Source organism: Stylophora pistillata, chromosome 2, assembly GCF_964205215.1.
Source record: "Stylophora pistillata chromosome 2, jaStyPist1.2, whole genome shotgun sequence".
NCBI lineage: Eukaryota > Metazoa > Cnidaria > Anthozoa > Scleractinia > Pocilloporidae > Stylophora > Stylophora pistillata.
In genome coordinates, this window is record NC_142520.1 from 15,005,347 (window position 1) to 15,018,253 (window position 12,907).

Below are 12,907 nucleotides of genomic sequence, written 5' to 3' on the forward strand. Positions count from 1 at the left end.
ATGACGAAGATGAAGAATACGTTAACTTTATTGTTCGATATCATTTTATCTATAATATTATTGCAGGAAATTCATAATTATAATGTATTTGAATTCGAGGGGAGTAAGGCATGTTCGCGTTTGATCAGGAATTTAAATATGCCGCTTGCTGGTTACAACTAATTCGTAGTTGTTCGGGCAGTGTCATGAAAGCGCTAAAGAATTTTTTTAGGGATATGTAAATAACTATTTTATTCTCTTAGGATCAATGTAGTGCGTGATATTTGTAATCTCTCACATAACTTGTATTCTTCATATTTGTATCTGTTGTGTAATGAACCTTTATTGTATATATCAAATAGTTTTCTCCATTCTTTTCTGGCACCATGCGTCAGGTCATTTGAATTTAGGTTTGTTTAGCTCACTCGAGTTTTTGTTTTTTTTTGAAAACAGTTTCAGTTTTTTTCGACTGGGTTAGATTATTTAAGGCATTGAGACTCTGTACCTCTGGAGATTATTGTAATTTTTGGCGAACGATCACTTTCGATCATAAAATTTCCAATCAATTATATTCACAAACTTTTCGATCTGTGATTTCTGTCAAGACCTTCCTTGTTGTAGCTGAGATGAGTCGGCTGAAATGGTCACTTACATTCCAGTTGCGAGGAATCTTAGGAATGTACCTCGAAATGACCGATGAACCCAAGTGGCCAAAACGAATCTTGTTATAGTTACTTTCAAAGCTTCAAAGTAAGAGTGATTTAGCGCCTTCCCGATCTCGACTTTAGTGTTCTTCTCGAAAAACGCTAAGACGAGAATCAGTTAACTTAGCTGCCAATCACTTGTACCCAGTCCCTTTAAGCCTATACATTATTGGACATCCACCTATCACAGCATTACTTCGTCAAACGCGGTTGAGATTCTACAACATTTGAAATGTGTATATCTTTCTCCGGGTCCGAATCGCGCTGCACCTCCCTATTGATTTATGGTAAAGAACTCGAACTCGTCAGGCAAGCTAACGTCCTTAGCATAATCATCAGTAATGACCGTCAAGTGGAACTGCCACGTGAATTATATTATATCATTAAAAAAGGATCATAACATATGTATTTCCAAGACAACTCAAACGCGCAAAAAATGCCGATATGGTGAGGTTCTACTCTTCATGCATACGTAGAGCCGTCGAATACGGTTCACCCGCATTTCATCACGCTTAACCATCGTGTCTTACCGACGAAATCGAGAAAAATTCAAAGGCAGGCCCTGTCTATTATTTATGGTCCTGGTCTATCATACAGCAGAAGATAAACTTCTCGTGCTAGCCGTCGTAAGCTTTTACGCGAGAAACTGTCTGTAAACCGTGACGTAAACAACCCAAACCACAAGTTATACAGCTTCCTTTCAGCTTTCAACATTGACACAAGATACCCATAAAGAGTTACCAGTGTCTTTATTGAGCCCCGCTATGGTACCGATCGTTTCAAAGAAATCCTTCATTATGGCTTCAATTAGAAATTTGTAATTTTCATTTGATCTTTCATAGCATTATCAATGTAATTCAGTCTAACGACTGCGATATTGATTTGTTAATAAACTATTATTAATATTATTATTCGACACAATAACAATTTCACAATAAGTAAGCCTTTAACGATTGTGTTAGCATAAGTTTTGGTATAATTTAGCAAACTGAGCATACTCATTTAAGTTTAGCTTTAACTCCATCACCTTTTTCTTGTATATGGAAATAAAAAGAACCTTTAGATGTCCTCGTGTGGTTTGCAAGCTACAGGAGTATTTTTTTTGTTTTTTTCTTTTTTCTCAGACAATTTAGTTTGATCAGCTGAGTTGAGAATGTAAATTGGTAACCGTAAAGAATTAAAAAGCTGACGTTTCGAGCATTAGTCCTTCGTGAGAGCTAACACAAAGGGCTCTGACGATTGGCTAACGCCCGAAACGTCAGCTTGGTCACTCTTAACGGCATCCAAGTAACATCAACTCATCTTGTTATACTTACCCCACCGACGCAGCGCCACAGCTAGTTTCTTTAGAATCTTACACCCTTTATTCCTTAGTCTTATTTTAGCCTGCAAACAACCAGGGCTGGCGTTTTAATGTGCGCTGAAATGCAATAAACAGCGAAACTACGAGACGAAGAAGTAGTTTTCCTTTCCAGACTTGTCACGGCATCGCCGCCTATTATTTTCACGGCTCTACCGCTTGGTAATTCAAAGCGAACAAGAAACCGTCAGCGACTCAGGTTCAGTTTATTTTATCTGTATCAAGTTAAATTTTCCGCTGGAATATTTCCTATTCACTTAAGAGTGAAACAGAGAAACTGCTTTTTATTTCTAATCTAAGAACCGTCTTTTTTCACGTTAAATGCTGATTGGTTTAAAAGCTCAGCTAGCTTAAGATCATAAGTTCATATAGTTTACCACAAGAGAGAATAACCTTGAATCATTTTCATCGATCTGTAACGAATGATTACCTTAACTGTAAAACGATCACGGTCTCTTACCTTTTACAACCTATCGAAATAGGCTCTTCCATTTGCGATAAGGACATTATATGTGAAAAGTTTCAATTTGTTATTTGATGTAAACTGAACGATCATCTTCACTACAAAAAGAAAACAAATTAGAAAGAAATTAAGTACTTTCAACATTCCTATGGGTAAGTAATTATTTTCCCTTTGGTTCTGAAGGAGAATCATAAATTCTACATAGTGTGATAATCAACTAAGCAGCTAAACAAAATCAGTTGCATACTCTCTCATGCCTATGATGTATGGACAGTGCTTGCAAGTCGCAAACAAAATGACCCCCACCCCCCCCCCTCCCAAGATCTCTGGTAGCACTATTGTTATTCCCCGACGAGAAACGAGCTTTCTATCCCGACAATCTGAAAATGAAGCCATGAGCTGACAGGAAATAATCCCCTATGTGGACTACAGTGGTGTGTGTTGCCCAAAAAGACGCGGTGTCTAAGAAATTTGGTCTAAAAACGGGTTCAAATTGGACCATTATGGTATTAAGTTGGCTTTGGTTTTCAGGGAAGCCGCGAGAACTCAGATATTCCCATTATCAATCTTTAAACCCTTAAATCACACCTAGTAATCTTACATATGATGCGCGATCCTCGCAGTAGATAGCGCTATTTAAGCAATAGCGAAAATCAGACCTGAAAAAAATCAGGCCTGTACGGGATTCGAACCACTAACCTCTGCTATACTAGTGCAGCGCTCTACCTATTGAGCTAACAAGCCAACTGGGAGCAGACCGTTAAGTTGATTCGTAATAAACCCTTGAAAGTGATAAATGAGATACATGTGAAGGTGTAGTCTGATCGTCCGGGTGAGTGTAGTCCTGAAAATGACTTCCGCACAGGTTGTCGAAACGTCAGTCACTGCCACCGACAACAGTCCTTCTCAGGACTACACTCACCCGGACGATCAGACTACACCTTCACATGTTACCCCCGGGTTCAAACCATTTACTGCAAATGAGATACAATGAAATATATGAAGTTCATATATTTTGTACTGCGGTATTAGATACATATGATGCACGATCCTCGCAGTAGATAGCGCTATTTAAGCAATAGCGAAAATCAGACCTGAAAAAAATCAGGCCTGTACGGGATTCGAACCACTGACCTCTGCTATACTAGTGCAGCGCTCTACCAATTGAGCTAACAAGCCAACTGGGAGCAGGCCGTTAAGTTGATTCGTAATAAACCCGTGAAAGTGATAAATGAGATACAATGAAATATATGAAGTTCATATATTTTGTACTGCGGTATTAGATACATATGATGCACGATCCTCGCAGTAGATAGCGCTATTTAAGCAATAGCGAAACTCAGACCTGAAAAAAATCAGGCCTGTACGGGATTCGAACCACTGACCTCTGCGATACTAGTGCAGCGCTCCACCAATTGAGCTAACAAGCCTACTGGGAGCAGACCGTTAAGTTGATTCGTAATAAGCCCATGAAAGTGATAAATGAGATACAATGAAATATATATGAAGTTCATATATTTTGTACTGCGGTATTAGATACATATAATGCACGATCCTCGCAGTAGATAGCGCTATTTAAGCAATAGCGAAAATCAGTACAGGCCTGATTTTTTTCAGGGCTGATTTTCGCTATGTGGGGTTGATTAGACAACATTTTGCCCTAAACCAAGCATGTTTACAATCGCATAGAGGTTTACGTTTTCACCGTCACTTTTTGTATTTTATCAGACTCGTTACCAGGATACTCGGTATAAAACTAGTTGTCCTTCCTCACAGCTCAGTTAATGTTGAAGAGCTTCCATCGTCGAATTAATATATATGACGAAAGTATAAACAATCTCTATAGTTTTATCGTAATGAGGTGCCTTACCCGAGAACATTTCGAATTTATTTTTTTCCAAGGCAAATATTTGATCAGACAGAGGCCCGCGTGCACTAATCTGAAGTCGCTCACGGTAGAGAAGGGACACGAAGAGACATGAGCAGATGCATACACAACACTTAAACTGCTGCATCGCCAACCTCACTGGTCTGTCGGCTCAACTTTAGTCTCTCTTCGCAGCCGCTGTGGGGAGGAAGCGTTGCGTGACGAGCCCAAACAGCGGCTGCGAAGGAGACTAGCTCAAGTTCCGTGTTAATCTTCTTTGATCTTGCATTCGATGGCGTTCGATAGTTCAATGGCGTCTCGAAACGCGTCCACCACTGTAAGTAGCGAAAAGGAGCAGAAAGAACAGGGGCTTATTGATGTCATGTTTCTTTGCGACGAGTGGAAATCTTCCAAGGGTGGATTATCAACTTTCAACCGCGAATTTGCTATTAATTTGGCAGAAGCGACGACTGATAGCATGAAAATCCATTGTTACGTTTCGAAAAGCGATGAGCAGGACAGGGAAGATGCTAAACAACATAATGTGAATTTAGTCACAGCTCAGAGTGTCCCTGGATCGCGCGATCCCTTAGATTGGTTAAACGTCCCCCCTCCAGAGCTTCAGCATCCCCATATTGTGATAGGACACGGTAGGAAATTTGGATTTCCTGCGTGCCTCATGGCACGAACTATCAGATGTAAATGGATTCAGTTTGTGCACGTCTTCTGCGAGGATCTTGGGAAATATAAAGAATCTGCCACGGCTGCTACAGATGCGATCGAAGAGAACGAGAAGAAGCATAAGATGGAAATTGAGTTGTGTAAAGCAGCAGATGCAGTGGTCGCTGTTGGCTCTCGTCTACAACAGAAGTACAGCAGAAGTCTCCTGAATGTTAAAGTGGAGATTATTACTCCTGGGATCTTTGGAAAGTTTTCCAATGAATCAAAATTAGCTGTGGACAGATCAGTAGTAAAAACCTTTAACGTTTTTATGTTTGGCCGAGCTGCCTTTGAGGATCTTTCCCTCAAAGGCTATGACCTTATTGCAAATGCCGTAGGCTCACTAGGTAAGAACTTTGAGTTGACCTTTGCTGGCTCATCTCCTGGTGAACATCGAAAAGTTGACCGATGGTTTCCCAAAAACACTTGCATCAAACGCAACCAACTAACCGTCCGTGGGTATTGCTATAATCCAGAGGAACTCAAGATGATGTTTTATCAGTCAGACTTGGTCGCTCTACCTTCTCGTACAGAAGGCTTTGGATTAGTTGCACTAGAGGCTATATCTGGGTGCATTCCTGTGCTGGTTTCTAGTGAATCTGGTGTAGCTGAGGCATTGAAAAAAAGTAGAAGGCGGGTGTTCTTTTATCATGGAATCAGATGGAGATGCAGAGGAATGGGCACAAAGGATCAGAGAGATGTCTGAACTCAGTGCAGAAGAGAGACATGCCAATGCCGCAAAGCTCAGAGAGAACTACAGGAAGCTTTACCCTTGGAGTAGGGAATGTGCAAAATTGAAAAGAATGCTGGAAAATGTTTTGAGAACTGCAAAGGGTGAGTTAAATGCATAAGGTATACAAAACTGTATCATTCTACTTTTATTACATCTAAATTCTAGTTGTCCCCTCTTACTGTAAGTAGGTGCATTTGCTGAGATTTTGGGCTATGAAGCCAAATTTTAAGCTGATTTGAGCGACACATTAAGAAATATTGAATACTGGTAGATGAACATGTTCATATCATTAAGGACAAATAAATCCTGCATTGTTATATATACCAGATTTAAAGTTGGCCTTTGTCTTTTAACTGCAAGTATGCTGAAGACTTTTTCATCTTTCCTAAGGCCACTCCCATTTTTTAAATGGAAACATAAATCCTTTCTAAAGCTATAACTTATGGATTTTTTTTTTGTTTTGTTTTTGTTTTTTTGTTTTGTTTTTGTTTTGTTTTGTTTTGTTTGTTGTAGTTTTTAGGAGAGTTTTATTCACAGGGTTAACCTCTTGACTCTCCCTTTCAAATTTATGTAGTTATATATGAGTTTGAATAAACATGTATGTTCTGTTATGTCACATAAAAATTAATGTTCTGTTTCCAATCACCTAGTATGTATCTTCTCGTTAAAGTTAAGGTTGGTTGGCCAAGCCAAAAAAGAGAAAAAGAAAAAAAAAAAAGTAAAGGAAGTTGACAAATTGGGCCTTAACCCAGAAAGGTTCATTTCCTTTTTTTGTTTTTTAGCATTATTGTCCTAACTCCTATGGGCTGGGAGATTTTGAGTTAAATTTGTGTTTTATTCCATTGTAGATCCAAATTTGAATAGAGTTTGCACAGGAGAAGACATTAGTCAAGGACTTTTAATCGCAGAGATTGGGTACTTAGCATACTTGATCTCTTTTAAGGTAGATAAACATAATTGAGGTCTTAAAAGTGAGGATTGTATTATTTCATTTATTGTCGCGCAATTCAGCAAAACCATGTCGACTGGTCTCATTACAGCAGTCTGTGAATCATTCTAGTGGTAGAAATGTTTTTTTTTCAAAAGTGGCACTTTGAAAAAATTACTATAATTGCTTCAGTCTTCAAATTAATATATGATAATTCATGATTAGTTTGTTGTTATATTCATTTTCTTTATATCCAGAGAAAGTTGTGTGCGGGTCGAATGAAACAGAAGGAACACACAAGAAGAAGTATTTGACAGTTTTGACAGCATCAGGTAAATTTTATACAAATCCTCAAACAATAAATAATGTCTGCTGAGAAGGATACAGGTCTAAGACAATTCATGATAGGAAAGTGTTCACAAAAGTCTTTGCTACAAAAATATCAATTCTGATAATTAAAGAAAAAGTTATGGTTAAAAAGTACATGCACAGTGCATGTGCTACAATTAAAGTTTTGTCCATATAGTTGTATATAACTGTTACATAATGAGATGCAGCAGAATAATCAAGAGACTCTGCACCTGGTGAGTGAATTTACATGTAAAATGTGTGTCATGTCTTAATTTAGATCAGTGCTAAAAAATAAGGTTATTGGAGATAACCAAAACATGTTCATTGGGGAAGTAATGAAGTCAGCTTCTCAGAAACAATTTTTGCTTTTTCTTTTGTGTGTGTTTGGGGGCGGCCGGCTGTTTTTGTCCATCGTCCACAGACAATGTTCCACACAAAGGCTAAGTGATGAATTGTAATTTTGCTAGAATTAATGTCACAGAGTACATTATGGCATGATAACATTTTGCAAATATGTTGCCAATTGTGGTTAAGACAACATCCAAAAAGAAGAGTTTGGCAGTTGAAAATGAGCTTTGTGTGCATTCACGGTTTTGCAGGCTATGCTGTCAACTTAGAGAGGTGACTGATTCATTTTGCTCTTACATGTCTGTAGGTAAAGCTTCACACAGCTCTGTAGACTGTGGAGAAACAGAGAGGAACAAACAAGGACAGTCTGTGTCAGGTGAGTAATTTAACTTTACATTGCATGTTACAGTTATCACTGGACTCAGTAAAAAAAATTTATCAGTAATTCAAGTATGGCAGTTCTTAAGAATTTAAAAAATCCAGTATATTAATTTTTTATTATTCTGTACAACAATAGGATTATCAACATCTTCCAGGCTAACATTAAAATTACTTCATTTCCTCAAATTAGCCTCCAGGCTCTACATATATCTTAGAACCCTTCCCCTAATCAGTGCCCATCCCCCCTTCCCAAGCCAGTAAACTAAACAAACTCTGCCTTGAATAATCATCATTTCTCCTCCCTCACTTTCCTAAGAACATGTAAACGAAAAAACCTGTTTCTTTTACAACTTTATTTGTAACTTTTTGAACTTCACTTACTCAGCTAAATCAGTCTAGGTTAATATTTTCTAGATAAACAACCTCCTCAATTAAGCAACCTGATCCTTCCAATAAGTAAAGGCTGATAGTTTCGAAAGAAACTGTTTGGGGCTGTGGCGATGGGAGTAACGAAATAATTTGGATATATCAACAAAGTTGAAGTGGTAAATTGGCCACTGTAACGATTACAAAAGCTGATGTTTCGAGCGCTAGCCCCTCGTCGGAGTGAATAAGTGCCCCTCTTCTAACTAAAATTCTAAAAAAATTCCTGGGTTGTTACTTTAGGAAATAGAGAAGACCTTTGTGTAATTGCAGATTGAGATGAAGCTATTTTGTATAAGACTAAGTAGAATTTCTGTTACTGTTTTTGCTTTACTTTCAACTTATAACAAAGAAATGTATGGAAATACCTGAGTGTAGAAATTTACTACCCCACAACACTTATTGATCGTAACTGTTACAATTTCCTCAAATGTGATTGGTGCATTAGCTGCTTTATTTTTCACTAATTATTCTGAAGAGTTGTAATCAAATAGTTCAAGCAGCCAAACATAGTAAGTCCACTCAGCTAAATCCACCAATCTCAGAAATGATCAGAGTAACCACAGCAACAACCACTAATATCCTAAAAAAACTGGGGAACTTACCAAATGGAGGAATTTTTCACCTAAGACAAGTCATTGTCTCAACCTAAGATATTTTCCCTAACTGTATTTTTTTTGTTTTGGAAGTTGTAATTAATGGTTATGATTAAATGGTAACAGGACTTTGTGTCATCCAATTCAGTCTGTAGTCATGCTCTTGATTGACAGATCAGACTCTCACTTCAGTGGTCTTCCTATTTTGTTAATAGCTCATAAAAATTAGAGATAGAATTTGACTCCACTCAGTCTGATTACCAATATTAACCAAAGCAGAATTTGAGTGACCTTCTAGTAAGAATAGATTGAGTGTGTTTAAACCTTGAAGCACTGAAGAAGGACTTGAGTTTGTTCTCAAACATAGAACATTATTCATAAACAAAGCATATAATTGTTTTTTTTTATGTATGCTTATGGATCGTTCAACACTTAAACAGTCATACATATCAGAATGTTTGTTCATATCTCCCTTTTTTTCCATAACACTTGTCACTCTACTGACTTTTTCAGTGAGGCTGAATTTAGGAAGCATAGCATTCTGTCACTTATACCTAGCACTAATATAGTTAACATGTTTAACGTTTGAGTCTTGCATGTGGTTGCATAATTTAATCCCTTTATTCGTATTTTGTTTTGATCAGATTCAGGTACTGCTACTACTGATTCAACAGAAAAAACACAGAGAAATAAGAAAGAAGTTTTCACAGCAACAGGTACAGCTGTAGAAGGTATACTATGGGCCTCAGTAATTTAGTTGCATTTATATTCCAATACTACTTTGCTTTCAACCCTTAAAGTTTATCAACGTGTAATTTCTCCCATCGTCTTAATCAATAGAGCCTTAGAATAAGGCTCTATTGATTAGCTATTTTATTTTCCTCGCTCACAAAAGTGAGCGAGGACAACAAGGAACTGTTTAGTGTTAACTTATAAAACTCCTTCAAGAAGTCTACGACAGTTAGACGAAACGCGTGTGAGGATAAAAAAGTTTTATAACAACTGCTCGCATAGTACTGCTCACTAGTTCAAACTTTTTTCCAAAACTTGCTCTCCCACCTCGACCTCCTTCTTTGATAATGTGACCTGTCTTAATTTCTTTTCACGTTATCTGATTTTAGGATTTCACTGTTGACTCCAAAGACGCAACAGGCAGAACGTCCCTAATGAATGCCTCTCTAAATGGCAACGTCCCAGCGGTGAAGGCTTTGATTAAGAGAGGAGCAGATCCGTCCCTCATGGACAACAGAAGATGGAATACGTTACATTTTGCCGCACTGGGTGGAGATACTGATGTCATTGATCTTATCCATACTCACTTGCCGGACGTTGAGTCCAAAACAGCCGAGGGTTACACGCCACTAATGGTGGCGGCTTTGCATGGCAAATTACACGCAGTGAAATGTTTTCTTGAGAAGGGGGCAAATGTAACCTGTGTTGATAACGATAGATGGAATATGTTACATTTTGCCGCACATGGTGGAGACACTGACTTCATTAATCTTATCCTTACTCAGTTGCCGGACATCGAGTCCAAAACAACCGCGGGTTACACGCCACTAATGGTGGCGGCTTCCAAGGGTAAATTACACGCAGTGAAATGGTTTCTTGAGAGGTAGGCAAATGTAACCTGTGTTGATAACAATAGATGGAATATGTTACATTTTGCCGCACGGGGGTAGTGTCCCTGATGTCATTGATCTTATCGTTACTCACGTGCCGGACATTGAGTCAAAAAATAACTATGGTTCTACTCCTCTAATCATTGCTGTTCGTTTTTGCAAGCTGCAAGGATCTCCTTGAGAGGGGAGCGAACGATTAAGTATTTCTGAAGGCATCTATTTATAAGAGAGAATGGGGGGAAAACATAAATGCTTTTATCAGTCCATGACAGTGAGAAAGCATCTATATAGGTTGCTTCAGGGTCTCGTCGCCAGGCCACATATTTATCTAATTGCCTATTCAATCTAGATGCAAATAAATCAAGTTCTAATGGACCCCAAAGATTATTTATTTTAGAAAATATTGCAGTGTTCAATTGCCACTCTGTCCTGTCATTAAACAGACGGGATTCACGGTCAGCAACAGTGTTGTCTTTCCCTGGTAAATGAGCTGTTGTAATCCAATTATCATGCTCTAGTGCCCACATCCAAATTTGTCTGGCGATATTACTGCATGGTCTGGAATTACTCCCCCCCAATGTTGTTAATATAACACGCTGCTTCTGTTGTCACTTTCTACACGGATGTAAGCCTTTTTTACATCATTGCGCAATGAATTCAATGCAAACAAAATTGCTAAAAGCTCTAGCTCATGAACATGAAGGATCGTTTCATCTGGCAGCCAGCGCCCCCCTGTGCGCTTATTGGTTAGATTTGCCCCCCTCCCCCCCAACCTTCCTATGATGCATCAAACCTTATTGTAATGTCTGGGTCAGTTTGCAATATTTTCTTTTTTGCATGGGTGATATTGTCACACCACCATTGTAAGTCTGACGTACATGTCTCACTTATAGTACACAGTGCATCAAAGTTCCTATTATTTGCTTTAAGTATGTCTATTTTCTCATTTTCCAGATTTCGGTAAAACAACATGCCCATTTGGACTCTAGGTAAAATGGAGACTAGGAGTCCTATAATGTATGCAAGGTCTCTAATCTTAAGTATTGATTTGTGCAAGAATTTAGTGCACTGTGATTGAATATTCAGGGCTTTCTCTGGCGTAATCTTTGACTTAAACCACAAGGATAAAATCTAAAAAACACATACATTTTTACTTGTAAATATATCATACTAGCCTCTTTTAAAGGCCTTTTAATGGCCTTCAGCGGATCGCATTGCATTTTTTGACAAAATTGCGCAAACTCTTTTAAACCTGAACACGCCACTTATGGCATAGTCTCCATCGCAGCCGTTTGTTTTGGATATCACGCACCGCTCCCCCAAAAGAACGGCTGCTGACAACCGAACTACATTCCTTTCTCCGAATTGGCCAATCACAGCTCGGGTTCCATTTTTAGGAACCTTTTCGCGCCAGACTCACCTTTTAAGACTCGTCCAATCAGATATCGTTTTCTATCGCGATCCTCATGTGGAAAACACAAGACAAATGGCGGTGCTTGAAGGAGCTTTTCGCAAAGCGTCGTCAGAGTTCAAAATTTTCGAGCTTAATGCTCACCAGAAGCTTGCAATTAGAAAAGTTTTAGTCGAGAAAAAAAATGTTTTTGTGAAGCTGCCTACAGGATCCGGGAAATCGTTAATATATCAAGCACTCCCGCTCGTGTTTGACCATGTTACCGATGAAAGTGGTCATATTATTGTTATTGTTGTTGCGTTGTACGAACGTGCGGAAACACTCGATAATTCGGGCCGACTTTCTGTACCGGTGATAAGAAGCCACGAACATAACTAATCGGGTTCGCTCCAGCTTGCGGCGGACTGGCAAATAAAGAAGTACAAGTAGTGTAGGAGACGTTGGCCGACCTAAATTGCAGTGTTCTCGAAGCCTTCGCCCGGTTTGCTGACGGCAAGCACGCGCTTTTTTTCCTCCTGATCTCCATCTGTAGGTCGAAGCAAGCGTTTAGCCCTTGGCCTCGATTGAAAGGCGTCTTGTATTTCGTTTTGATTATTGATGTAATTTACTGTTTGTTATATATTCTGACTTTTATAATCTGTAGTAACCTCTTGAAGTAGTGCTTAAAAAGAGTTTCAGTTCAGTTTTTAGCTTCTTTTACTTTCTCAATTGCTCGCTGAAACTTTAACAACCGCCCAAACAATCTAGCGTTCGTGTCGTTGGCGTAGCAGTTGACGTCTATGTTAAGCGTAGATTCTATAATTTCAACGAAATTGTGAGAATTTTTCCCAAAAATATATACTCTATCTTTACCAGAGCACAACGACGAACATGTGAAACATTTTGAGCTCTCACTGACAAATTTCTTCAGTGTTTCTCCCGACATGATAACTAGATCATCTGCCACATCCACATTTTCGCGTGAAACCTTACGTCATTCAGATTTTCTGGTATGTGATTGGTCTGTTCAGTAGACCGTGAA

The 12,907-nt window shown here is 38.7% G+C and overlaps 1 pseudogene across 1 annotated transcript; it reads left to right on the plus strand.

The window, feature by feature from the left end:
• Positions 1-4,476: 4,476 nt before the first annotated feature.
• On the plus strand, positions 4,477-10,934 carry LOC148737306 (uncharacterized; annotated as a pseudogene). The gene is made up of 6 exons (XR_015996779.1): positions 4,477-5,927; positions 6,675-6,769; positions 7,012-7,060; positions 7,761-7,829; positions 9,498-9,601; positions 9,975-10,934. The product of XR_015996779.1 is annotated as an uncharacterized LOC148737306 (transcript).
• Positions 10,935-12,907: the final 1,973 nt, after the last annotated feature.